General features: G+C 39.8%; 1 protein-coding gene across 4 annotated transcripts in view; it reads left to right on the top strand.

Moving 5' to 3' along the window:
- The window catches only part of NRG1 (neuregulin 1), a 1,057,599-nt gene that overhangs the window by 855,730 nt on the left and 174,947 nt on the right, over positions 1–26,922 (top strand). The gene's annotated exons all lie outside the window — the stretch shown is intronic.

Below are 26,922 nucleotides of genomic sequence, written 5' to 3'. Positions count from 1 at the left end.
TGTGATCATATTGATCGCTTTGTTAATGCCAACTGTGCTTCAGGATCTGTGCTCTGTACCAACACACAAAATGCTCACTTCATTTTTTTGCTAAAAACAAAAAACATTTTAAAAATATCCAAAGGGAAGACTGGGGAAAGAAAAATGCATGATCTCATAGTCCAACTCCACAAAAATGTTAATCCCTCTCTGAAGAAGCACCTGGTGCTCACTTTTATTTTTGGATAGAGTTGTATTTTTAAAAAAATTATCTAGAGGGCCACTTAATACTAGCAGAGAATCAATTCCACTTATTCTTCTTCCCTACTGTGGCATAGTTCCAGGAAGATGTTTTAATTGATTGGTGGGATGAATTTAACACAGACAAAAATTTAGAAGCCAAGCACCACTCTTTCTAATACAGTGGTTTTACCAAGCTATTGGATAATAAAACTTTTAAAATGTCATATAATTTTGAATTATAGTCTGAGATTTACTTCTTCCTTATCTATATTACCGTGCAGAATAGCTCAGCGCAAAAAGCCTAATCAGCATACAATAACGTTGTAAGATATAGTGTCAATTTGGTCCGCTACCAAGATGGAGATAGCCATCAGAGCACTTTAATCAATAAGTAACTAAAAATTTTAGGATAATAATAATTCACCAAAGTAGATTTATCACAATTAAAGAGTACAAAAGCCTTTTTAGGACTTTCAGAAGGCAGCATTTTAGGGAAGACTGCTGTTCTGTTGAAGTTTGTTACTTTATCAAATCAACCTGAAATCAACTGGGCAAGTTGGTTAGATTAGCTTTTGGATAAGAGACTTCCAAGAAATGATGAGGAGGGCTTTAGGAAATAGTTCTGATGAATTACGTTCTAGCCCTTTTGCCATGAGTCAGGTGTGAGTGTTTCAGACTTGCGGGGCAGTGAAGTGGCTGGGGATAGCTGTATTTTTGAACAAGCATAAAGCCAGCAGGCCATAAACACTTTGGTCATTGGACAATTTTATTGCACCTTTCACCAGAGGAGGGCATTGCCTTCCAGGCATACCCTGTCTGGAGTTTCTGGTCTCTTCTGGTAAAATAAAAGTAGCATGGCTAAGTGGATAGAGCACAGGCCTGGGAGTCAGAAGGACCTTGATCCTAATCCTGGTTCTGCCACATGTCTAGAGCAAGTGACTTCACTTCTCTGTGCCTCAGTTACCTCATCTGTAAAATAGGGATTAAGAGTGTGAGCCCCTTGTGGCACAGGGAATGTGTCCAACCTGATTAACCTGCGTCTTTGTCAGTGTTTAGAACAGTGCTTGGCACCTAGTAAGTGCTTGATAAGTACTTATTCTGGTGCCATATGCAGGATTGATTTATATTTTTCTCTAACTCCTCTGTGCTGAGGGTATAGTCTCTTTTGCTATCAGCCTGCAGTTTACCATGACAGAGATGGCAAGCCCCTATGAAGAAATGGAGGAAATAGTATCATAAAGCGAAGGTAAATGACTGCAAGATTGGGAGACTATTGAGGGGGTGGCAAAATAAAGGAGTTCAGAAGTCATGAAGTCCAAAAGCACCTGATGGTTTTATCATGCTGCTGGCTTCTTAATCCTAGCGCTGCACCCTGGTCCCTCCCACCCTGCCACATTGCCTTCGATGATAGGTCCAGCATAAAGCACAGCTAATATTTCAAATGTTTTAGTCATTATTCATATTCTTTTCTTGAAACAGTGGTCCAGTGTTGCCACAGTGCCAATACTTCACCTCAAGGTGACTGCGCTTCAGACTGGCAGTTCATTTTCTCATTTGTTTGCTGTTGGAAGGATGGGCAGAGAAGTTTGATGGTTTGGGGGGAGGGGAAGGGGGAGGAGGAGAGCAGCTGTGGAACATGGGGAAGGGGCTGGACTTTGGTAATCATGTTTGGCAGGTCAAGGGTGAGATTTAGCCTGGAGAGATTTGTACTATGCTCCAGGCTCGCAAAGGAGTGCTGTAATCAACTCCAGATGTTTCCGTTTTTCTTCAATATATTCTCAGAGCCTAGGTTATATTAAACCTAAAAATATAATGTGTTTTAGGATATGAATGGGAGGGACTTGACCATTAACTGCTTGGGAACTGTGTATTTGCAATAGAATCCTTTTCCTCTTGACAATTACTCCTGTCCGTTTAAAATGCACCATAAATCTTCTAGTCCTTGTTTCAATAGGAACATCTCTTCCAAGTCAGCTGTTATCACATTTGTCTTCACAATAACATTAGGAGCATAGTGAGCCACTTTGAGCTTTTCTATATCTTTACATGACTGGAATTTGAGTTTGCTTAGCTAATTCATAAGTCATCATAATCAATACTTTCATATGTTAGCAATGGAGAGCTTTCAAGTAAAGATCTTCAAAATAAGCAAGTGACACCAAAATTAATTTATTTCAAAATTTAAAAAGTTTACTAAAGATGCAGCAAAGAGTTGCCCTATAAAATGTAAAGCATGCTAAAACAGCCTTCACATAATTCTAAGGATTAGTAAATCTAGGTCAACTGCTGTGAACCACGATGAGTAGTCATGGTTTTAAAAAATGGTCAGCATCTGGGTGGACCTGGGGACTGAACAAACCTCTACCCTCAGAGATATTCCCTCCAATCAAAACTGAAACTTCAGTAGGACAACTTCAGGAAAATGAGCAAAGATACTGACTAGATAATCCCATATCTTTATTGTGAACAAAAAGCTTGCTGTCAATCCATCCCATTTTGAGCGTGCCGATGAATTACAAGTATAACCCTGAGACATTTGAATTTTCTTCAAAATAAGTTTTGGTTAGTTGTGGCCAAAGTCACTATGTAACCCCTAAGTAACCAACTAGCTTTTAGCATTTCCTTAAAGCCAAGACCTTAGGGAACATTAAAATTACATACATGAATCCACCATACTTGCAGAGATTAAGAGATCATAAATCATTTTACAAATAATGAGTTTCTGCCTTCTGTTTTCAACCCCCTTTTGCCGACAACACACATCTATCACATGGTCCATTGCCAGAAACAACTCTCAGCACCTCTTGTTATCCATGCCTTCAATTGACATGGTTCTGTGAGAGCATGAATGCTTCTGGGAAAGTCCACCATTTTGTTTCCCTTTTCATGTTAAGATTCTATAAAATTGCATAAAATAATTTATAAAGGCTTTCCAGCCACTGCCCTTAATTTAAATCTCCCTTTCTTAGGAAAGATTACTGAGAATGTGATTGGGCTTTAGCTCAGACTCCATCTGAAATCTCTAATCCCTTGGAATCTGGGAGAGAGTTGAAAAACATTTTCATTTGATGTTCAAAAGTCCATTTGGATACTGGCTTTCAATATCTGGCCTTAGTCACGTGGGTCAAGGTGTTTATCATCTGTCAGGGAAATAGGTCGTGACCCTATTGCTATCTCTGAAGCAAATGAAAAATCGCTGAATCTCCTCTCTGGTTTCTCTCCTGTCATTTTTTAATCCTTTTTGGTATCTATTGAAGTTTCCTGAAGGGTCCTGGGCTGCAGGGTCATTGGTAAGAAGAAGGTAAACCATGATCTACTTACTTTTTTCAGATCTTGGCCACCATGGTCTATGACACATCACATGTCCAACTCCTTTAGTGATGCTCTACTCAGAAGAAATTCATCCAGGATTTGTGTGTCTCTTCCTCACTTCCTCCCCTCTGCTTCTCTGAGTCTCTCTAGACTATAAGATCAGTGTGGAAAGGGAACATGTCTACCAACTCTGTTATATCGAGTTCTGTGCTGCACTCAGTCAGTGCTCAATAATTGTTTGATTAAAAAATGTTTCAGCATTTCTGACAGATTGCAATTATTGCACTTGATATGCCCTGTTGGTAGTCTGATGAACTATCACCAGATTGATTTGCTTCTCTCTAGTGATTTCCAGTGCCTAGCCATGCAGGATAATAGTTCACGTGGAGAGTTTTGTTGGTGAAAGAGCAGTGTTTTTCCTTTGCCAAGTACCTGTATGTGTTTTCCTGGATCTGCAACTGCTCCTAGGGTTGCAGGTGATGCCTTGAAACTTCTCTTTCCATGTGGCTAACTCATGAGGCCCTTGTGCTCTTTAATAGGAACCAATTTTATGACCATTTTCTGTGCATTTGTTACCAGCTTCTAGGTTATGCTCCTGCATTATGTTTTATGTAGAATTGCACTTGTAAGTAGTAGTAATAATACTTTTTTTTGAGTACCCACCAGGTACAATGCATTGTAAAATTACTTGGGAAGGCACAAGATGCATTCACTGTGCCAGAGGACTTGCCCTTTTCATTCATTCAATCGTATTTATTGAGCACTTACTGTATGCAAAGCACTGTACCAGGACCTTGGAAGAGTACAAAACAACAAACAGGCACATTCCCTGCCCATAATGACCTCATAGTCTACAAGACGAGCTCACAATCTACTGTTATCACTTAGTGTACAGCATAGCAGTCAACCTGCTCAAAGAGACAAATCTATGAATGTTTCAAAGTTCTTGAGTTGATATTCCTTGCTTTAATATTTTCCAAGTACAATATGAATGCCTGTTCCACTTCAGAAATTTATAGGGCTCTCAAACTAGGACTACCTCACTGAGGACTCTGTTAATCACTCTGGGGTATTTAAGTGCTCACTGTGCAGAATACTGTACTAAGCTTGGGAGAATATAATGCAACGGAACTGGTAGACATGATCCCTGCCTAAAAGGAGATTTCAGTCAGTCTAGAGGGAGATATAGACTGTAAAATAATTAAAGTTAGGGGAAATGGCAGTATGAGGATTTGTACATTAGTGCCCTGGGGCTGGGGATTGTGTGAATATCAAAGTGCTTAAAGGGGGCAGACTTGAGTGCATAGGTGACATACAAGAGAAGGTGAATAGGTGAAGGAGGCTTAGGTGGGAAAGGCCTTTAGAGGGTATGTGATTTTTAATAGGACTTTTGAAGTTCAGGAGAGTGACTGTAAGAGAGAAGGAGGGGGGAGTTGGAGGCCAGAGGGAGGACGGGGGCATAGGATCAGCAGCAAAACAGACAAGATTGAAGTACAATGAGTAGGTTGACATTAGAATAGTGAAGTGGGCAGGCTGGGTTGTAGATCAGCGAGGTAAAATAAGAGGTGGATAGCTTATTGAGTGACTTAAACCCAGTAGTGAAGAATTTCTCTTTGATGTGGTGATGGGTGGGCTCTTGTTTACAGTGATGAAAATAATAATAATAATTTGGTATTTGTTTAGTGCTTACTAATTGCTTAGGTATTTGCAATACACTCCCCCTTCTTTGAAACTTTGGGACAACTGAAGAGGTAGCATAACATTTCCTTTCAGGAGCTGGAAACTTTTCTTCCTGTGGGCCCTTCTTCCACTTAAGGGGTAGAACCCAACTCTTTGAATTTGGAACCATAACCATGTCCCCAGTCTGTCCAAATGAGTAAAACAAAATATTTTTGTACTAAAATAGGCAAACTCCTACAGATTTATGTAACTTGAGACTGGGGACAAGTTTTAAAGCAAATGAACAAACAAATGATGAATTTCTCCAACACTGCAAAATATAAAACTGAGAGATGAAACTACTTGGCAAAGAAAAGCATGAAGTGAAGCTACAAAAGGCATTTCTCAGAACCCTCTGGAAGTAATAAAATGCTATTTAGAGGTAGAGGATGTCAAAGATGACTTTTACCATGTTGACTTTAACAACGATCTTTCTATAGGTGGGCTAACATTATCAGGAATGACAAGTACACTTCAGAGAACCTGAAAGCTGGGAGAATTATGGTGGTGTGTATGGGTTCCTCCTGTGCATACTCCCCAGAGAATGTTTTAAAGTATCAGCAGGGGGACTTGTTAGGTTGGATCCTTGCAGAGAAACTATGTTGAAAACCTCCTTCCTTTTTGTCAGGTTCTTTCTTTTCCCTCTCACCTTTCCTCTTATTCACAATTTACAGGAATCCTTAATGCTTGAGTTAAGGGGCAAAGTATATTGTCTTTCTTTATGAACAGTATCATGAGCCCTGCCCAAGGATTGCTCCCCCACATTATAAGGTGCTCGACCTATGAGCACTTAATCAGAGATTTGACTCCCTTTTTAATTTGGGCGTTCAAATGACTTTGCAGCAGAAAGTTTTGGTGTTACAGCAGAAAGCTTTATTTTATTAAAATGGGGGTTAGGCGCATACATATGCACATGCGTGCGCACACACACACGCACACACACAAAGCACAACATCTATAGTTATCAATCCAACTGGTTTTCCCCAAGTCTTTGTGAAGATGATTTTTCCCCAAGTCTTTGTGAAAATGATCCCACGTTGGAGGAGTTTCGAGGAGTCGGACTGCCCACAGCTCCTGGTTCTCCAGGTTCATGTCTTAGGTGCTTGGCCATGACAGGGCAGCCATAGGTGTCTTAATGCATGGCTTAGGGAGTTCCACAATGGGCAAAGAGGGCCAGTTCTTTCCACCTTTTATCTGTTGTTCTCGGGGGATTGCAGTAGGGGGGCTGCTCAGGATTGCCTGCTGTTTTCCACTCATTACCAGATAAGCCAGAGAGGATGTCGATCCCTCCCCAACACCCCCACCCCAGGGCTTATTCTCCCCTTCCTGCCCCCACCAACCCTCCCCCCACTGCCTCCAGCAGTCTTTTTCCTGCCCAGAAGAGCAATTTAGCCCCTCCTTAAGCACTCTGCAAAACAATTCAGGTCTTCAGGTCCTAGAAACTCCTCAGGAAGATAATATTCATTCAATCATATTTATTGAGGGCTTTCAGTGTGCAGAGCACTGTACTAGGTGCTTGGTATGTACATTTCGGCAACAGATAGAGACAATCCCTGCCCATCAATGAACTCACAGTCTAATACAATTTCTCCTCTAAATTGTCCTTTGGCTTTATTGCTCCCAGAGTCAAATAATACAAGTTGGAGTCACTTTTGGCCTTGTTGCTCCCAGGGTCAAATAATACAAGATGGAGTCACTCTCACTCACCACATCCAGTTCATCAAGTTATCAGGATTTAGAGGAAATCAGATGTTCCCCTAATTAAAATGCTTGCATGCTATGGACATGGTCTGCAGGCAATGGGGAGGAATAGGCCTTTGTTCTCTAAGTCAAATATTTTGCTTGGGAGAACACAGAGAAGGTGCTTTGGTAGTAATTTAAGAATGGCATTGAGCATTTAATATGTGGGTAGGTACGAGGTGATCAAATTAGACTCAAACCTACTCGGGAAGCAGTGCGGCCTAGTGGAAAGAGCCCTAAACTGGGAGTCAGAGGATCTGGGTTCTAATTCCGGCTCCACCACCTGCCTGCTATGTGACCTTGGTCAAGTCATGTAACTTATTTGTGCTACAGTTATCTCAGTTTTAAAATGGGGATTTAATGCTTCTTCTTCCTTCCTATTTAGACTCTGAGCCCCATGAGGGACCTGATAATCTTGTATCTACCTCACCGCTTAGTACAGTGTTGGACACGTAGTGAGTGCTTAATAACATAATTATTGCTATTATTATTATCATTATTATTAGGCACAGCCCCTGCCCAACATGGATCTCACAGTCTTTGTCCTTGCTTTACACATGAGGGATGTGTTACACAGAGAGAGGTATAGACTTGCCCAAGGTCGTCCTAAAGGTCATAGTAGAACTGAGATTAGTACCTGAGTCTTCTGATTCCCCGGTTTTCAGCATGGCCATGCTCCGTGTAATGATAGCCACCTGGACCAGGTGTTGCAGTAGTATCTATTACTAGAATTTTAAAAATCTTTGCAAGGGAAACTACATGATTTCAAATAATCAGGGAAGCTGCATGGCCTAGTGGAAGGAGCCCAGGTCTCAGAGTCAGAAGACCCAGGTTCTAATGTGAACTCCATCACTTGCCTCTTCTGTGACAATGGAAAAGTCAGTTAACTTTTCTCTACCTCAGTTTATGTATCTGTAAAATGAAGATCAAATACCTGTTCTCCCACCCCTTTAGACTATGTGGCACAGGGACTGTGACCAGATAGCACAGTTCATGGTGTATTGTAAGTGCTTAACAATTATCAGAATATAATAATAATAGTAATAATAATGATAACTATCATGGGGTAAGGGAGACGGGTAACAAATTTGCTACCATACATCCAGACTCTATCCCAAAAGCATAGCTTGAATGCATAGTAGGTCTGCAATAGATAAAATGGTGGTGATAAGAATATGTCCTTTCTGGCCCTGGGAGACCTTCTTGAGAGCCCCAAGGGTTTAGGTTTGGTGGGGATCCACATGAGCAACTTGGACAAAATGAATGACAGCCCAGAGATAGGTCATGATGGAGCTCCTTGTCAAGAGTTCCCCTCCTCAGAAAGGACTTGTTCTACTTTAGGGGCAGCCAGTTTTTGTTTTTTTTTGTACCAGTAGAACAGAGAGTGCTGTAGGGGAGTAGACGATCGGGCATTTGATCAGGACACCAGGTTTACTTCCAGGTAGGGCACTGAGGAGCAGAGATGGAAGGTTATGAAATCTGGCATGGAATTGGAAACCAGCCTAAGGAGCAGAAGTTTGTGACCTACCAAATTGGTGACATAGTTAACCAAAGTCATTTTACATTAGCCTAAGAGGAAGAAAAATGTTCTTTCATTCTGATATTTCCCCAAACGTGCAGTGTTAACTTTTTACCCTCTACTGGCATATAACTGTCCTGCTGTGCATAATCAAGTAGTGTACTTGCTGAACTCTTTACAGCTATTGTAGGCTGCATGATGCAAATATCTCTTGCTGACACTGACAGCTAATCCGGTAGTTATGTGCTGTGTGTGGTATATGTTGGATTAGGAGCTGGGCTCTGTTGGTATCCTGGCAAAATAGAATTATTCCCAAGAGACACAGCAGGACCTAGTGAAAAGGGCATGGGCCTGAGAATCAGAGGACTGGGGTTCCAATCCCAGCTCTGCCACTTGCTTGCTGTGTGACTTTGGGCAAGTCACTTAACTGCTCTGTGCCTCACTTCCCTCCTCTATAAAATGGGGATTCAATGCCTATTTTCTCTCTGACTGTGAGCCCCATGTGAGACAGGGATTATGTCCAACCTGATTAACATGTATCTACCCCAGTGCTTAGAACATTGCTTGACACATTGTAAGTGCTCAACAAATATAATAATAATAACCAATCAAATTGATAATGTACAAGTGCTTTTTAATATATTAAGCAACCTGAGAGACATATCAATTCCCTTATATAAATAGCTTTGGTAAAGATATGTACACGATAACTCTAATCCTTTTTTCTATGTAGTAGCAAAACCAGAATCTTCATTTCTAACATTGATGGTTGTAACCACATTATAATGATGTTGAATGACTGCCCAAAGTCCTGGCAAACAGTCAATCATAAACACCTACTCTGTGAATAATGCTGTACTAATACTGGAAATTCTCATGTACAAATCAGTAGTCTTGTTGGAAATGCCATGGTCTATATATCATCATAATAGAATTCTATTTTGGACAAAACATGTATTGAAATATATGTATTTAAGAAGCCATAGTGTATTAGCTGTGTATGCAGCTAATACACTATGGCTTCCTAAATACATATATTTCAATACATGTTTTCATAGCAAAGTCTTTTTATAAAAAAAAAAAAACAGGCAAAAAAATTTGAATTCAGGATAAATACTACTGGGAAAGAACCAGTGATTCCTACTGAAAGATTGGTAAGTACTTCTTAGCATCCACAGTCAATTCTGGCATTAGAAACTGCAGTGAATGGTAAAATGGGGAGAGGTGTTAGGTGTTAGGTACCTTTTTTGTTGGAGTGCCAACACCTCTTGCATGGATATTCAGTAAAGTCCAGGAAGGAACAGTGCTAATGAAAAAAAAATCCATTCCTATTTTAGGAAAAAAAAATATATTCCCATTACAGACAGATCTTACATGGATCAAGTAAAGTGTGTCCATTGGCCTGAGCACACTATAGGATCATGTGTCATCTCTCCTACTGATGAGGCTTGTCTGAGGTGGTGGGTGAACAGGTGAACATATCCAGTGCTTAGTGGAGTGCCTGGCACATAGTAAGTGCTTAAATACTGCAATTATTATATCCCAGTTGTGATCAGCCTCTCTTTAACTTAGCACATCATCCCCCTTCTCCTCATCATTTACAACTATATAACTTCTTTCAAAAAGAAGTGCCAGGGAAGGGTGTGGCATGAATAGAACCAGGGATAACCTAGTGATCTATTCCTCTCACTCTGGCATCCTGGAATAGGACTATGCAAACTTGTTATGCTATAGGGACAAAAATACCTAAGCATAACTCTACTTATTTGCAATATAGCAAGGTTTTTTATGGTATTTATTAAGCACAAATTATGTGTCAAACACTGTTCTAAGTGCTGGGTTAGATACAAGTGAATTAGGATGGATGCACTCCCTGCCCCAGATGGGCTCACATTCTAAGTAGGAGGTGTTCAAAGCATAAATTTCCTTAGACACCAAAGGAAAATAGGAGGAGTGTTATGGTACTAAGAATTTTCAGGCCTTGGAAACCAACACATCACCATTAACCTGTCAAGTCTCTTTTTGAAGCTCCGCTTTCAAATTTTTACTATACTGTACTGGAATTTCTAGGGATGATGATTACCTTATTTCTAGCTAAATAATCAAGAATGAAACAACTTTGGTGCTATTTGGAAAACAAAATTTGATAGAAAATTGACTATCTTTTTTTTCCCTTAATTGGTTTTGTCATTCAGCAGCACTATCAGCTGGAGGATAGTTTAAATCAGCCCACCTGATAGGGGCCAAAACAAATGGGATTCTTGCAACTGAATTTTGTCATGAAGTTTTCTACATCCTTTCTGTCTTTCTCATGTGTTTGCTTGTTATGCCACCTCTCTGTGGAATTTAGAATAGACATACCCTCGTGTCTATTTTAGATAGAGTTCTACAAATTGGAAAATGTCTTTGGAAAATACTTGTCTGCCTAGAGAGAATGTAATGGGACCTTAGAACGGAGTTGCGAATGTGTGCAGTGTTGTTAGCATTAATCGAGGTTCATGTAGTTAAATTTGGATTTTGTTAAATGTGGGGTTCATTAAGAGCAAAATCCTCATGTTTAGAAGAATGAGTGTACTCCTTACCATCTGTTTTCATTCATTCATTCAATAGTATTTATTGAGGACTTACTATGTGCAGAGCACTGTACTAAGCACTTGGAATGTACAATTCGGGAATAGATAGAGAAAATCCCTGCCCAGTGATGAGATCACAGTCTCATCGGGGGAGACAGAAGACAGGGCAAATCAGAATGAAGCAAAAACAAGACAACATTATCATGATAAATAGAATCAAGGGGATATACACCTCATTAACAAAATAAATAGGGTAATAAAAAATATACAAATGAGCACAGTGCTGAGGGGAGGGGAAGGAGGAGGAGGAGCAGAGGGAAAGGGGGCTTAGCTGAGGGGAGGTGAAGAGGGAAGGGGGAGGAGCAGAGGGCAGAGGGGGAGCAGAGGGAGCAGAGGGAAAAGGGGGTAGCTCAGTCTGGGAAGGCGTCTTGAAGGAGGTGAGCTCTCAGTAGGGCTTTGAAGAGAGGAAGAGAGTTAGTTTAGTGGATGTGAGGAGGGAGGGCATTCCAGGACAGCGGTAGGACATTGGCCAGAGGTTGACGGTGGGATAGGCGTGAACGGTGGACAGTGAGGAGGTGAGCGGCAGAGGAGCAGAGCATACAGGGCGGGCAGTAGAAAGAGAGAAGGGAGGTGAGGTAGGAGGGGGCAAGGTGATGGAGAGCCTTGAAGCCAAGAGTGAGGAGTTTTTGTTTCGTGAGGAGGTTGATAGGCAACCACTGGAGGCTTTTAAGGAGGGGAGTAACATGCCCAGAGAAACAGTCCATCACCTTGCCCCCTTCTACCTTACCTTTCTGATTTCCTACTACAACTTAGCCTTCTCACTTCTCCTCTAATGCAACCTACTCACTGTACCACCACCTCATTTATCTCACTACCAACACTTTGACAATGTTCTGCCTCTGGCCTAGAACTGCCCCCCAACTTTACATCCAACACTTTACATCACTCTCACCACCTTCAAAGACTTATTAAAATCACATTTCTTCCAAGAGGCCTTCCCCGACTAAACTCTTATTTCCTCTTCTCCCACTCCCTTCTGTGTTGCCCTTGCACCTTTTATTTCACCCCAGTCTCAGCCCCACAGTACTTATGTACAAATCTATAATTTATTTAATTATATTAGTGTTTGTCTCTCCCTCTAGACTGTAAGCTTCTTGTGGGCAGGGCATGTGTTTACCAACTCTGTTATACTGTACTCTCCTAAGAGATTAGTACAGTGCTCTGTCCACAGTTAGTACTCAAGAAGAGAAGCAGTGTGGCCTAATGGATAGAACATGGGGCTGGGAGTCAGAAGAACCTGGGTTCTAATCCTGGTTTTGCCACTTGCCTGCTATGTGACTTTGGGCAAGTCATTTAGCTTATCTGTGCCTCAGTTTCCTCATCTATAAAATGGGGATGAAGACTTACCCCCATGCGGGACATAGGCTTTGTCCCCAGTGTTTAGTACAATGCCTGGCACATAGTGAGCACTTAACAAATACCATTTAAAAAATAGGATTAATTGACTTTGTCTTTACGTTCTATACTTTATCAATATCTCAAATTTGTGAGGAATAGAGCGGCAGATACTATCACTGTCTTCTTTTGACGTAGGAGAAGCAGAACTACTAGGATTGGTGAATGTTTGTGCCATATCATATAGACTGAAGTAGATCTGAAACTTGAACCTAGAACCCATTTCTACCAGGGTGTGGAGTCTGGAGCTGATAACCTAGGGTGAGGCTTTGTTACCCTGGAAGTTCTATCCTTAAATCTCCTCTCTGCCTCCATGACAGACTTGTCAATATTTTCTCCCCAGTCCTTCTGTAGGCCTTCTGAATTCCATGCATGCTTCAGTAAAATAATAATAGTAATTATAATTATGGTATTTGTTAAACACTTACTATGTGCCAGGAACTGTACTAAGCACTGGGGTAGATACCAGTGAGTCGGGTTGGACACAGTCCCTGTCCCATATGGGGCTCACAGTCTCAATCCCCATTTTACAGATGAGGTAACTGAGGCCCAAAGAAGTGATGTGACTTGCCCAAGGTCACACAGAAGACAAGTGGTGGAGCCGGGATTAAGAACCATGGCCTTCTGACTCCCAGGCCTGCCCTCTATCCACTACACCATGCTGCTTCTTAGTGGGCCCCCTGACTCCCAGGGAGCAGGATTCTGGAAAGTTGCTGCTATGCAGGATGGACTAGGGAGGGCAGCAGAAGAAGCATGTTGAAGCCACTGGTCTCCTGGCCAACTGTCTCCCTTCCCTGACTGCTTCATACCATGGCAGCTTTGTGGAGGCCTGCTTGATATTATTAACAATTATTGTTATAGTCTAAGTACTTACTATATGTAAAGTACTGTACTGTAAGTATTCGGGTAGGTCCAAGATCATCGGATCAGACACACACCCTATCTCACATTGGGCTTGCAGTCTTGGAAGGGGGAGAACAGATGTTGAATCCTCATTTTATAGATGAGGAAACTAAGACATGGAAAAGTTAAGTGACTTGCCCAAGGTCACACAGCAGGCAAGTGACTCAGCCGGGATTATTCAATTAATCAATTCTGTGTATTGAGCACTTACTATGTGCAGAGCACTTTGCTAAGCTCTTGGGAGGGTACAGTACAACAGAATTCGCAGACACGTTCCCTGCCCATCACAAGTTTACACTCTAGATGGGGGAGGAATTAGAACCCAGGTCCCCTGACTCCTGGGCCCAGGACCTTTCTAGTAGGCCACGATGGATGGGGACCCCAAGGCACTTAACCTAAGACAGTCACCCCTCCTAGTCTTCCTCTAAGGGTAACCCTGATCTCATGATTCCATCTAAAAAATTTCCCACTTATTTGGGTGTCATCTTTAGAATAATAATCATCAGCGATAAAATAATAGGGAGCTAATTCCCTCTGGAATTGTCCTGACCATAAGAGTCCATGAGAATTATAAACTTGTGCTCTAAGAGATGAGGTGAAGCATCTCAAATAGTCCCAAATACGTTTCTAAAGAGTAATTGAGTTTCAGAGAATGCGAGCAGTGAGTAAGGATAAGGAAGGCCATTCTTCATTTAGGTGCAGAAAGGCTAGGCAAGGCCAGAACTGTTTGACTTCCAAAAGCCAGATACCTAATGAGTAATTTCTCAAAGATTATATAAAAGAGTTTCTAGTCTAGCAATGGAATGTCTGACCACAGACAGCACAGCATGAATGAAGTCCATTCCATTAACTATTGTCAAACCAGCCAAGCTTTCAAATGGCCTTGCTCACCCAAATTTATTTGATATAATTGTTATCTTTCTTGGGTCAGAAATTCCAGATATTTGTACAGAGAAGAAGGAAAAGAAAAATAATGTGTTTTAGGTTATTTTTTGAGAAGTTTGGTTGGAGAGGGAGGGTGAGGGGTAAGTGGAAAAAATTACGAAAATTACCAGTTAATTAGTGGAGACTATTGTAATAATAATAATTGTGGTATTTGCTAGGCACTAACTATGTACCACGTACCATATTTAACATTGGGGTAGATATAAGATGATCAGATCAGATGGAGTCACTGTCCCTGTTGGAGGGAAATCAGCTATTGAATCCCCATTTTACAGATGAGGAAACTGAGACATACAGAAGTTAAAGGACTTACATAGGGTCACTCAGCTTGCAAGTGAGAAGCAGCATATCCTAGTGGAAAGAGCCCAGGCCTGGGAATCAGAGGACCTGAGTTCAAACCTCAGCTCCATCACTTGTCTTCTCTTTGACCTTGGGCAAGTCACTACTTTCTATCCTCAATTACCTCATCTGTAAAATGGGGATTAAGAATGTGAGCCCCATGTGGAACTCGGACTGGGTCCAACCTGATTAGCTTGTATCTACTCCAGTGCTTAGTACAGTGATTGGCATATAGGAAGTGCTTAAAAAATACCATTAAGACGATGGTGGCAGAGCTAGGATTGGAATCCAGGTCCTGTGACTCTCAGGCCTATGCTCTTCTCAATAGGCCACACAGTGGAATATTTATGTGAAGCTTTGACAAAAGACCTTGATTCAAATTCCAACCCCTCCTGCACAAAAAAAAATCCAGGGTATCCTTTAATGATGATGATAATAATAATAATGGTATTTGTTAAGTGCTTACTATATGCCAAGTACTGTTCTAATTGCTGGGTTAGATGCAAGCTAATCAGGTTGTCCCATGTGGGGCTCACAGTCTTCATCACCATTTTACAGATGAGGGAACAGAGGCACAGAGAAGTGAGGTGACTTGACTGAGGTCACACAGCAGAGAAATGGTGGAGGCAGCATTAGAACCCACATCCTCTGACTACCAAGCCCGGCCTCTTGCCACTAAGCCATGCTGCTTAATGAATGCTGCCTTAGGATCCAATGGAGGAAAACGAAAGATGCACAGTAATATCAGCTGTGCTCTTTATATTTCCAGGAATTTGTGTGTTTTTTTTCAGTTCAATGTAATGCTGGATGGGCAGTTTGCCGATATGTGCTAAAAAGTCACATGGTTGCATCTCAGCTTGTCATGGTACAGCACACATGCACTCTACAGTGAACACCTTTACATCCAGCATATGTGCTAATAATTTCAAATTTAAACTGAAGGGAAAACATGAAACCCAAGTTTTCCCTTTTTTTTGCTTTAACTGAAACCAGACTAGATTGACTCTAATTAATCAGGCAATCAAATCCCACAGACCGAACAGGAAAGCACAAGAGCCTCGTAGCCCCATTGTATAAGCCACAAAATTAGATTGCTTTAGATGTTCAATGATGTAATAAAAATTGCCTCAGTAAGAAAAATCCCATTTGCTTTAGCACTTATTTTTTCCTCTTCCAACAAAAGTCATGTCAACAGAAGTCATGATGAGAAACATGCAGGTTAGAAAACTCTCTTTTCCTTTATTTCTCTTTCTACATAATTACAGTTTTAGGGCCAACTTTTATGAATGGATGCAGGACTGGAAAGAGGAGAAGGAGGGGAAAACAAGGATAGTCCTTGGCCAGAGCACGAGGAACAAATCAAGGCGAGTGGGAGGAGATGACAGTGGGATATAGAAAATGCACAGCAATGGGAAATAGCTTAGGTCAAAAACATATTCTTTGATCTCGAAAGCCACAGAGAAGGGTCTTGACAGAGGAGACAAGGCAGGCCTAGTAATAATCAAAGATATTCAATTATCTGGGCATCGAAAAGACGAGGCCAGTGAGATGATTTGAATTGTTAGAGTGGACGATACAATGAGAAGGAGGGAAAAGATTTACTTATTCTGGATAGGGGTATTGTCTTTAGTCATTAGACCTCTCAAGGTCATTCTTCCCTCAAGTGTTCCCCTGTGGGGATGGCTGATGTTCACAAAAAAGCATGCCTTAAAAGCTTGAAAAAAGATTGCATGGGAAAACCCCCCCTCAACCTGCGTTCCATTTGGCAGAGGGGTAAGTCCATGATCCCTTCTCTGTGTTTTATCGATCATTGATATCAAATGTTTAAATGTTTAATATTTGTAGGCCCTGGCTGCATGGAGGAGGAGGAATCATTTTTGAAAGGTTTTCCTGTAGGAAAAGAAAATATGTTTTGACTGGTTCTGCCTGGGGCCTATTTAATGTTAGGCACCAAGATAAAATTTCGGGGATTGTTTCCTGCAGGCAAATCCGTATTTTGGGAACCTCCCTCTACCAATCCCATCTCTACCCAGCATCAGGCAACTGGCAACTGGCCTCTTGGGAGGCTGCCTGAGTGACATGTACTGTTTTGGACTTTTTTTTTTTTTTTAGAACCCAATTGAGTCTTGCCACCTCGTTGCCATTTGTGGTGGCCTCATAAGCATCCCCGTAGGTCAGGAAGGTGGGCAGTGATGTGAAAGGGGCAGCTCAAAGTCTCCATCACCCTAGAAAGCTGTCAATCAAGAGAACTCCTAGGACAATTAAAGGGATGAAATTTCAAGAGAAGAGTACTGTAGCTGGCTATGCCAGCTCAAGTTAATGTTTCCTGGTCCTATTGTGCCGAGCTGTGATACAAGTATAGAATTATATTCTCTAACTCTTTTTGATTAATTGAGGAGATATTGTGAGGACAAATAGAGAAAAATGGAGATTAACATTTTTAACCTATTATTACCTTTGCCCTGAGCCGTCATGGCCAGAGGCCTTATTTTATGGGAAGTCCAATAGCAACTTTTTTCAAGGAAGAGTTTTTTTAAAAAATACCAATTTAATAGTCTTATTAAAAGAGGAATAGCTCTAAACTCTAAAAAAAATTACCTTAGTCTTTTTATTCCCAGAAGATAAATGAGTATACTAATATTAATTCATGATACAGACATGTAAGTTATATTAAATCTGCTTAAAACATAAGGAATTGGATCACGTTGTCTGTATCTTGCTGATAATGTGATATGATTTCTTGGACTTCTTTAGGGTTTCAGGAGATTTAATATAACTAAAGACAGACACTTAATAACATTATCATTATTATTATTAATTGTGGTATTTGATAAGTGCTTATTATTTAGAGTGAACACAACAGAGGTACATTATTTATAAAAGACATTTCAGAAACCAAGAAGGAAATAACAGTTTAGGGTAGTAGAAGCATGATAGATTGCCAACTTGTTTGAAAATACTACTTGATTTAAATGATATAGAATGCAGTGCTTCTTTAATTCTTTATATAATGTTATTCACAGTCGACACTTCCTAGAGTTATGCCACGTATGTCTGAGTAAGAGTGAGTGAGTGTCTCAGGGAGCTGTACAATTGATAGCTTTATTAGGCAGTTATGTTGAACAGGTTCCTAGAAATGGCTGGCAATAGTATTGTGTTTTACACCCTCCTTTGATGATTTCTCATCGTAAAAGAATCAGACTAAATGAAAAGGATTCTGTCAAACGACTATTGGGGCAGTACCCCCATTTTTCATTGTGTGGGGTTGTCTTCATTCCAAATAACCTAGAGTCTGCATTTTGCCAATTGACATTCATTAAATAGTCTCCAGGTACATAATAATATTTATTAAGCACTCATTCTATACCAAATTCTTACTGTATATCAGGCACTATACTAATTGCTATAGTGGATACAGTTCTTGTTTCACATGATAAGAGGGAGGGACGGAGGGAGAACCAATGTCTTACCCCCATTTTACAGATTAGGAAACTGAGGGTCAGAGGTGTTTAAATGGCTTGCCCAAGGTCACGCAGCAGGCAAGTAGCAGAGCTGGGACTTGAACTGGGTCTCTTGATTCCCAGTTCCACACTCTTTCCACAAGGCCACCCTGCCTCCCCGTCCATGATACTTAACTGACGACAGACCTTTCAGAAATAGAGAAACAAATCCCCTCTAGATTAAATTGGAGAAGTTAGTAGGTTTAGGTACCAGAAGACTTCAGGAGATTGTTTTAATGGTGCCTCTGTCACATTTACCACAAGTATGAAATTGCATGTACTTTTGTGTTCTTGTAAAGGGCATCAGGGAAAATCTCCTAGTCACAAAAATGTCTCTATCTTTATAGATAACTACCGAAAGTAAAGAATCACTTTTCTATATAAATGGCCTCAATCACTGGGGTTCTCAGTTTAACACCTCTACAGTCCATTATGACAAAGTAGAAATAGCCATATTGTCCTGGTCTTTAGTTTCCTGTATCAGCAAATTCCAACAAATTGTGAATTAAGGGAGAGTTAGAAATGACCTAGTGAAAGATCTTGGAGAAAAGCACACCACGGTGGAACACTGTAGTAGAAACTGAAATTGATCTTCTGAGGAGAAGTATTATGAAGAGGGGAGCACCTCCTGTCTCTCCCCACTCCAGCCCATGTCACCCACCTCCTCAAAAATCTCCAGTGATTGCCTATCCACCTCTGTATCAAATAAAAACTCACCATTGACTTTAAAGCACTCCATCCCCTTGCCCCCTCCTACCTCTCCTCTCTTCTCTCCTTCTGCAACCCAGTCCACATAGTTCACTCCTCTAGTGCTAATCTTCTCACTATGCCTCGATCTCACTTGTCCCGCTGCAACTGCTGGCCCATGCCATGCCTCTGGCCTTGAATGCCCTCTCTCCTTAAATCCAACAGGCTATTACTCTCCCCCTCTTCAAAGCCTTATTGAAGGTACATCTCCTCCCAGAGGCCTTCCCAAACTAAGCCCCACTTTTCCTCATCTTTCACTCCCTTCTGCATCACCTTGACTTGCTCCTTTTGCTCTTCCCCCCAGTCCCAGTCCCACAGCACTTATGTCTCTACTAATTGTATTTAATTTGTATTGAAGTCTGTCTCCCCATTTCTGGGAAGTCACTGTGGGCAGGGAATGTCACTCTTTATTGTGGAATTGTACTTTCCCAAGCACTTAGTACAGTGCTCTGCACACAGTAAGCACTTAGTAAATATGATTGAATGAATGAATTAGAACAACTGAGTTGTAAAGTTGATGCAAAATAAGCTGGTAAATTCATGGAGAAGAGCCATTTGATTTGAAGTGAGTAGAGATAGTTAAATGTAGTGTTGCTTCTAGTCTAGCTGAATTGGAAAAAACAATGAGATTATTTTAGGCACTTTTTGAGAGGGAATTGTAGTTGAAACTGTAAGTGATGTGTTAAGTAGTGATGTAAGTACAGATGTAGATGTAAGTATTTATATAAGTGATGAGTTCAGAAGAGACAAGGTCAAGGTAGAAACAGTTCGTACAGTGTTCCAGCGATGGTGATAAGCACGCTTATAGGCAAAAGAAATGCAGGAGAAAATCAAAGATCGCACCAATAATTTATTTAAAGTTTTCCAGTCAGAATGCTTTGTGAGATATATATCTTATTTTCATTAGAGTCATGGGGAAGGGCAGTTGTACTCTCACAGTCCAGTAGATTTCAGAACAAGGCAAACAGAAGTCAGGATACTGAATCTCAAGTAACAGAAAAGAACACTGAGAAAGATGAAGTCAAAGAAATCCAAAGTGGCAAGAGCCATTATTTAAACATCATTGTTTTGAGGGCAGGTTCTCCCCTACCCCCCAAGTTATCTGGATATAATAGAAAGTGCTAGAAATTTGATTTACTTATGAGAACAGATAATCACACCTTACCTTACAAGGTTGACAGTGTTTTCTAGATTCCCCAGCTTGGGATTCTGGAAACACCAAAGGAGACGTATGAGTCTAATAGAGCCAGAATGCGTTTATCTTTGGAAAAAGTGAACAATTATGTGGGGGTCCAAGATGTTGAGTTGCTACCCCAACTTTTTGGGGTGGGAGAAAACCCAAATCAGTCATCATATTTACTGATCACTTACTGGGTGCTCATCACTGAACTAAGCACTTGGGAGAGTACAGTATAACATAGCAGAGTTGTTAGGCACTTCTCTGTCCATAGTGAGCTTAGTCTAGAGGGATTGTAAATGGAGGGAATATGTGACTTAATGAAGTATATTTTGTCACAATAACTTTGGATCACTTTCAAAGTCTGACAATTAAGTAGTTTTCGATTGGAGGGATGAGGAAAAAGTGGGAGAAAGAGAAAGAAGCAGCATGGCTTAGTGGAAGGAACATAGGCTTGGTGGTAGTCAGAGGCTGTGGATTCTGATCCCAGCTCCGCCACTTGTCTGCTGTGTGGCCTTGGGCAAGTCACTTCACTTCTCTGTGCCTCAGCTACCTCATTTGTAAAATGGGGATTAAGACTGTGAGCCCCATGTAGGACAAGGACTGTGTCCAAACTGATTACGGTGTATCTACCCCAGCACTTAGAACAGTGCTTGACACATAGTAAGTGCTTAACAAATCCATCCTCCTCCTCCTCATTATCATCACATAGTAAGCACTTAACAAATACCATAACAGCAACTACAGCAAGTTTGAGGGAAATGCAAGAAAGGAAATTTGTGGATCAATCAACTTGATGTCTCCCCCCAAAATTAATTCTAAACTAAATGGAAATTATTTTTCAAAGTGAAAATGTTTCCACATGATATTCACGTTCCATTCAAAAACATATTTGAGCATGACAAATCTCTATGTGGTGAATGTGAAATAAAGTTTTCTTCCAGGTAAAGGAAGGAATAATATAAGAAAATAATTGAAATACAATAACCCTTTATGTTTTATTGGGGACTAGCTGAATTTTATGCTTTTGGGTACTGTTTTTTGAGTAACTAAAACTCCTCCAACTACATACCAGTTTTTGTCTCCTGAATTTGCATTGCCTTTACGCAGAGGAAGCTAACTTGAGCTGTAGGTGGCACCACTGTAGTGAACATTTTACTTTGGATATTAGAAATGTTTCAACTACTACCAGATTTGTTCAAAAGCCCAATCATTGTGATTTTCATGATGTGTGGAAATATTCAGTTTTTTCTCCTTTCCAAAAAGGCATATGTGAATTGTTTCTGTAACAAGATCTTGCATTTCTAGAGTGATTTCCTTCCAAATGGCTTAAAGTACTTCACATATCTTATTTATCTTTTTTAACATGGCATGAGGTCATGGGGAAAAATCTTTCCTATTTTACAGTGGGTTAAATGCTGGGCAGAGGAGTTGTTACTCAGAGCCACACATCACACCAGTAAAGATCGAAATCCAGGTATTCTGACTGCTAGTCCACTGCTCTTTCCACTAGGTTTTGCAGTCTCTGCTCTATTTTCAGAGCCTAAAACTTTGAAAAGGAAAAAAAAAGTCTATTTTTGGTGTTTTGCCAGATGTGGAAGAACAACTCTTCTGTCCAACCACAAATGCAGGGCTGTATAGTTCATCCATATGTACTTGGCCATAATCTTCTGTGAGATATTGTACTGAGGGGAAATGGGATCATTGAAGGAGTTTTAGAAGTGGATTTAGACATTGTTCAGTTATTTATTTACCTTGAACATGGTTGTAGAAAGGCATCGGCTTGAAGCTATTCTTCCATTAGCTAACAAAATTGTCGATCATCAACTTGCACAGAGAATAAAGTGTACTTGCACAATGGCAGGCAAGTGTAGTGCACTTCATTTAATTTCTTGAAATGTTTTTATATATTCATTTAAAAAAACAATAAAAAGCTTACGGTTGTTTCACCAGATTTTGCAGCATTCCTGTTAAGTGCCATATTAAATGTAATATCAGACATGGAGAATGATGAGGTGAGAATTTTGCCTCATCAAACCTTTCAGTGAACAAAAATAACATTTTTTCTAATGCTAAATGATATCAACATGTTTCCGCATCAGGCACCTAGTATAGTTTATTTTCTTAACTTAGCAATAGTGAATAGTTTAAATGGCAGCACTGAGTATCTAAAGTTTAGTACAAATAGACAAAACAATTGAGATTTTATTAGCTGACAAACCACAATTTGTGAACAGTCGTTTTCCAAATCATTTTCTGCATTGGAAACTCCACTGGCATAGCTAGACTAAATTGGCTTGAATTTTAGTTCCTGGTTATGATTCAGAATGTGAGATGGGTGCTTTCTGAAAACTCCTCATCTTTTTCCAGGGATACGGTCATGTAAAAGATACCTAAAAGATTGGAATATTCTTAGAGTAAGCAACAATAGCAAAGATTAAAACATTATACTTTCTTTATTTGCCCACTTGATTTTATAAAGCACTGCAAAAATCGGATTTTGTGACCCCATAGAGCCCCGAATACCTGTAAAAATAAATCTTAATGCACCTTTTATGTGTAGGACTTCTCAGAGGGTTTTCCAATTGATAGTTTAAAAAGCTTTTTTTAAAAACTCTTCATTTTACTATCTGAGTTGCTACATCTCTAAGGATGTGTATATGCCCATATTCATGTCTAAAATCATGACTCAAGGCTGAAATATCTTAGACTGCATAAAATTTTCTCAGCTATTAAATTGTTATAGTATAAGAAGGAGTCTCCCTAATGGAAAGACCTCGCAAGTCGAACTGTGGTAAATTCAGTGATTTAACAGAAACCCTGACAAATCAGAATTATAAGAGAAAGCTAAATTTCTTAAACTCCCCCTCTACACAGTAAACTTGGTGTGGGAGAGAATGTGTCAGTTACATTGTTGTTTGTACTCTCCCAAGCACTTAGTAAAGTGCCCTGCACACAGTAAGCCCTTATTAAATACAATCCTGATTGAATTTGCTCTGAAATTTGTTTCACTTTGCAAAGTTGACTCTGCATTAATTGATTTGGCTGCAGCAAATTTTTGAGAGGCTGCATCTCTCATTGAATTAAAAAAAGGGCTGATAAATGAACTTAAAGAAAACAAAAGTTTTGTTTTTCTTATGGAACTTGTAAAAAACTAAGATGGAATCCATCCTTGAAGAAGTTTGAGCAGCTCTGTTGGTATCATCACTTTTTTACCCTGAAAAAGCAATTTGTAGACTCTAAAGGCCTAGTTTTTTCTATGTCCTCTCATTGAAATTAACATCTAAAGAGAAGCTCCACCTAAGTACTCTGCAGGGTACTTTTTTGAGGAATTTGATTAGTATATGTGTAGTTATCAGTATAAGTAACAAAGGAAAAAACTACCCTTTTAAATGTTGATTTATGGCAATACGATCACAAGCTTGTGATTTTTAGCATTGCCACATCATTTTTAAATGAGAAACAAGTTTGACTGCACATATTCTGAAAGACATTTGTAAATGGTAAATGATCATTCTAAAGAAATTCAACCCCAAACAGTTCCACCCTACTGATCCTTTTGGATTTTCAGAAGTTTTTTTTTCCAATATTACAAGTAAATAATTGAATTTTTGTAAACCATAACCAAATATCATACACTCAGAGTTGTAACCACATTTTTGTTTCCTACAAAAGTCATCTGTTTTACTTACCTCATTTTATGTAAAATGCCCAAATTTATGCTGTTCTAAGAAGTTCACACATCACAGTGATCCCGTGTGTCGGATGTATCAAGCTGCATTTACTTGCTAGCCATCCTATATTTAAATATCTAGATTTATTAGTCCTTTGCTTTCATTCATGACAAAATGTATAGTGAGAACCTGTCTTGTGGGCCTGGGGTGGGGGAGCAGGGGAGGGAAGTGTTGAAATGACCAATGAGCTACTGACAATTCTGCATTGTGTATGCATAAAGATAATTACTTGCTGAACTGATGCCTTTGTCTCCTTTACATTCTGTCTCTGTTTCAAGACTGCTGCTTTGTATCCCAATCTTTGCTAAGAAAAGGGTTAAGGTAAATGCATAAAGGGGATGGTATTTGGGGAAAATCACTTCTTATTAAATGTAAAATACTTGTTAGGTTTGGCTTCTAAGTATTGTCCTGACTATAGGCAGGAGAGTGAACTCATTTCTTTTTGGAGGTCATTCCAAGTCCAACAAGATATAATCAAGATGGTTTGAGAAGCAATCCAGTGAATTCTATGAGTAGGAATACTGTCTCCCCCTCTAGAATGTAAGCTCGTTGTGGGCAGGGAATGTGTCTGTTTACTGTTATATTGTACTTCCCAAGAGTTTAGTACAGAACTCGGCACACAGTAAGCGCTCAATAAATATGGTTGACTGACTGCCTGACCTAGGCCATCCTTGAATGATAGAAACCTATTTCAAAATCTCTGGAATTGATATCTCACTGAGTCTCTGGATGAAGACAGGTTCATGAAAACTATCCTATTTTAGAATAAGCTTCATGTAAGCAGTCAATAATAATGTTGGTATTTGTTAAGCGCTTACTATGTGCAGAGCACTGTTCTAAGTGCTGGGGTAGATACAGGGTTATCAGATTGACCCATATGAGGCTCACTGTCTTAATCCCCATTTTACAAATGAGGTAACTGAGGCACAGAGAAGTTAAGTGATTTGCCCACAGTCACACAGCTGACAAGTGGCAGAGCTGGGATGTATGGCTATATATATATATATATATATATATATATATATACACATACACACACACCCATACATATATATATATATATACACACACACATATGTATGCCTACACTGTAAGTTTGCTTCTACACTATACATTCTTTGTGAGTAGGCAACATAACTAACAACTCATTTTATTTTACCCTCCTAAGTGTTTAGTACATGGCTCAGTACATGATAAGGGCTTAATGCATATTATTGATGATGGTTTATCTTAGGTTTCTGTTGGACTATCCCAAGTCCATTGCATTTAGCCATTGTTTGACAAATATCATCAGTATTACTATTACTTTCAGAGCACTATATGCTTATTTTTAGATTGCCAAGAATACTAGTATAAGGAGGGCTAAAGCTATCTGTTACTAAAAGACAACAACAATAAGAGCAGGGTTTTGTTTTGTTTTACAAGCCAGGGCTTCACTATCTCACATGGACAAATAGGGTTGATGAATGTAGAAATGTGGTTGAAATTCCATGAGATCAAGTTTAATATTTTTTCATATTGTAATTTATTAGAGTCTTCATACTTCATGTCTCACAGATCAGTGATTAACTTTTGCAAAGTCTTTGGTGTAGATAAAAAACATACTATGAATAAAAAAGATATTCAATTTCCTGTCATGTCTTCAGAAGATCTAATCTGCTTTCCTTAGTCTTATGCAAAGAGTAACTGATGAATGAATCAGTGAGGTGCACTGCCATTGACTCCCTGTTCATTTATAAAATAAGATCAGGGGCTGAGAATAATAGTTTAACAGGCTTTCTTTTTCTAAAATAATTCTAGAAAGTTGGAAGCGCAGGAGATGCTCTTCAAGGGTCTTAGTATAGGTTGTGAGGAAAAAATAGTAGTGAAATGAAGAGCCCTTAAATGCAGTATTGGATTGTATATTTAACATAAACCACGGATCTAGTATTCTGTCAGTTTCTCTTCATATACGAATGAATTCTAAATACTCATCTTAAAGGCATGGCTAAACTAATGAACCTCTAATGGACAACAAAATACATTCGCTAAAATAAACGTCATACAGTTTAAGAAATGAAATCTTTTACAACTCCAGAAACCAAAATAGACTTGCCTTCAAATAGCCTTTGACAGAAAGTTATAGTGTAGATGGTGAATTTTACCTTTTTAGTATGTTTTTAAGAGTCATGCAATTGGGTCATCTTTTTTTGTTGTTTATAGTTTGATTTTAGTTGCTTTAGTTTTCATGATTTGCAAGCAACCAAAACATAGGCCATTAATACTCTTAGTAAGGAATTTTGGCAGGTTTAAATTGTACATAAAACTGCACAGCCAGCAACTATATAAGGCATGATTTATAAATGCATTCATTCAAATGTATTTATTGAGCATTTACTGTGTGCAGAACCCTTTACTAAGCGGTTGGGAGAATACAAAATAATAGACACATTCCCTGCCCACAACGAGCTTACAGTCTAGAGGGGGAGTCAGACATTTATATAAATAAATACATTGCAGATAAGTACATAAGTGGAGCAGGGATGCATAAAGGGAGCTAGTCAGGGCTTGCAGAAGGGAGTGGGAGAGTGGAAGGGAGGACTTAGGACAGAGCCAAGCCTTGCTCCAGTTTGGAGCATCTACATGGGCTAATCTATAGGCTTACTCTACCAGTCTTTTGGCACTATTAGCTGATTAATTGTTTAACAATAGGAAGATTTGCTACTCTTCATTTTTTTGTTTCAATTCTGCACAGTGGAGCTGAAAAATCATTAGTTTAGATCATGCAAATGATGTAGTTTGGGCACTGGATTGCTTCCTTGGGGTGCATCAGTTAATTGGCCTAGAACTCTGCCCAAATGAGAGCTATTATCAGTTCTGTGCTCTCTTGCCAACCCACCGCCATTTAGCCTAGACTCTGAGGACTAGCCAGAGATTACCGATGACTGTAATAAGGTAGAGGGACTAGACTTGGTAGGCAAGAAACCTGGGTGAAAAAGTCAGAAAGTCTTTTATTAGGTGAGTATGCTGGTAAAATTCCAGGATAGATTCATGGGAT

The sequence above is a fragment of the Ornithorhynchus anatinus genome, chromosome 5 (assembly GCF_004115215.2).
Source record: "Ornithorhynchus anatinus isolate Pmale09 chromosome 5, mOrnAna1.pri.v4, whole genome shotgun sequence".
NCBI lineage: Eukaryota > Metazoa > Chordata > Mammalia > Monotremata > Ornithorhynchidae > Ornithorhynchus > Ornithorhynchus anatinus.
This window is presented reverse-complemented; position numbering and strand designations above follow the sequence as displayed.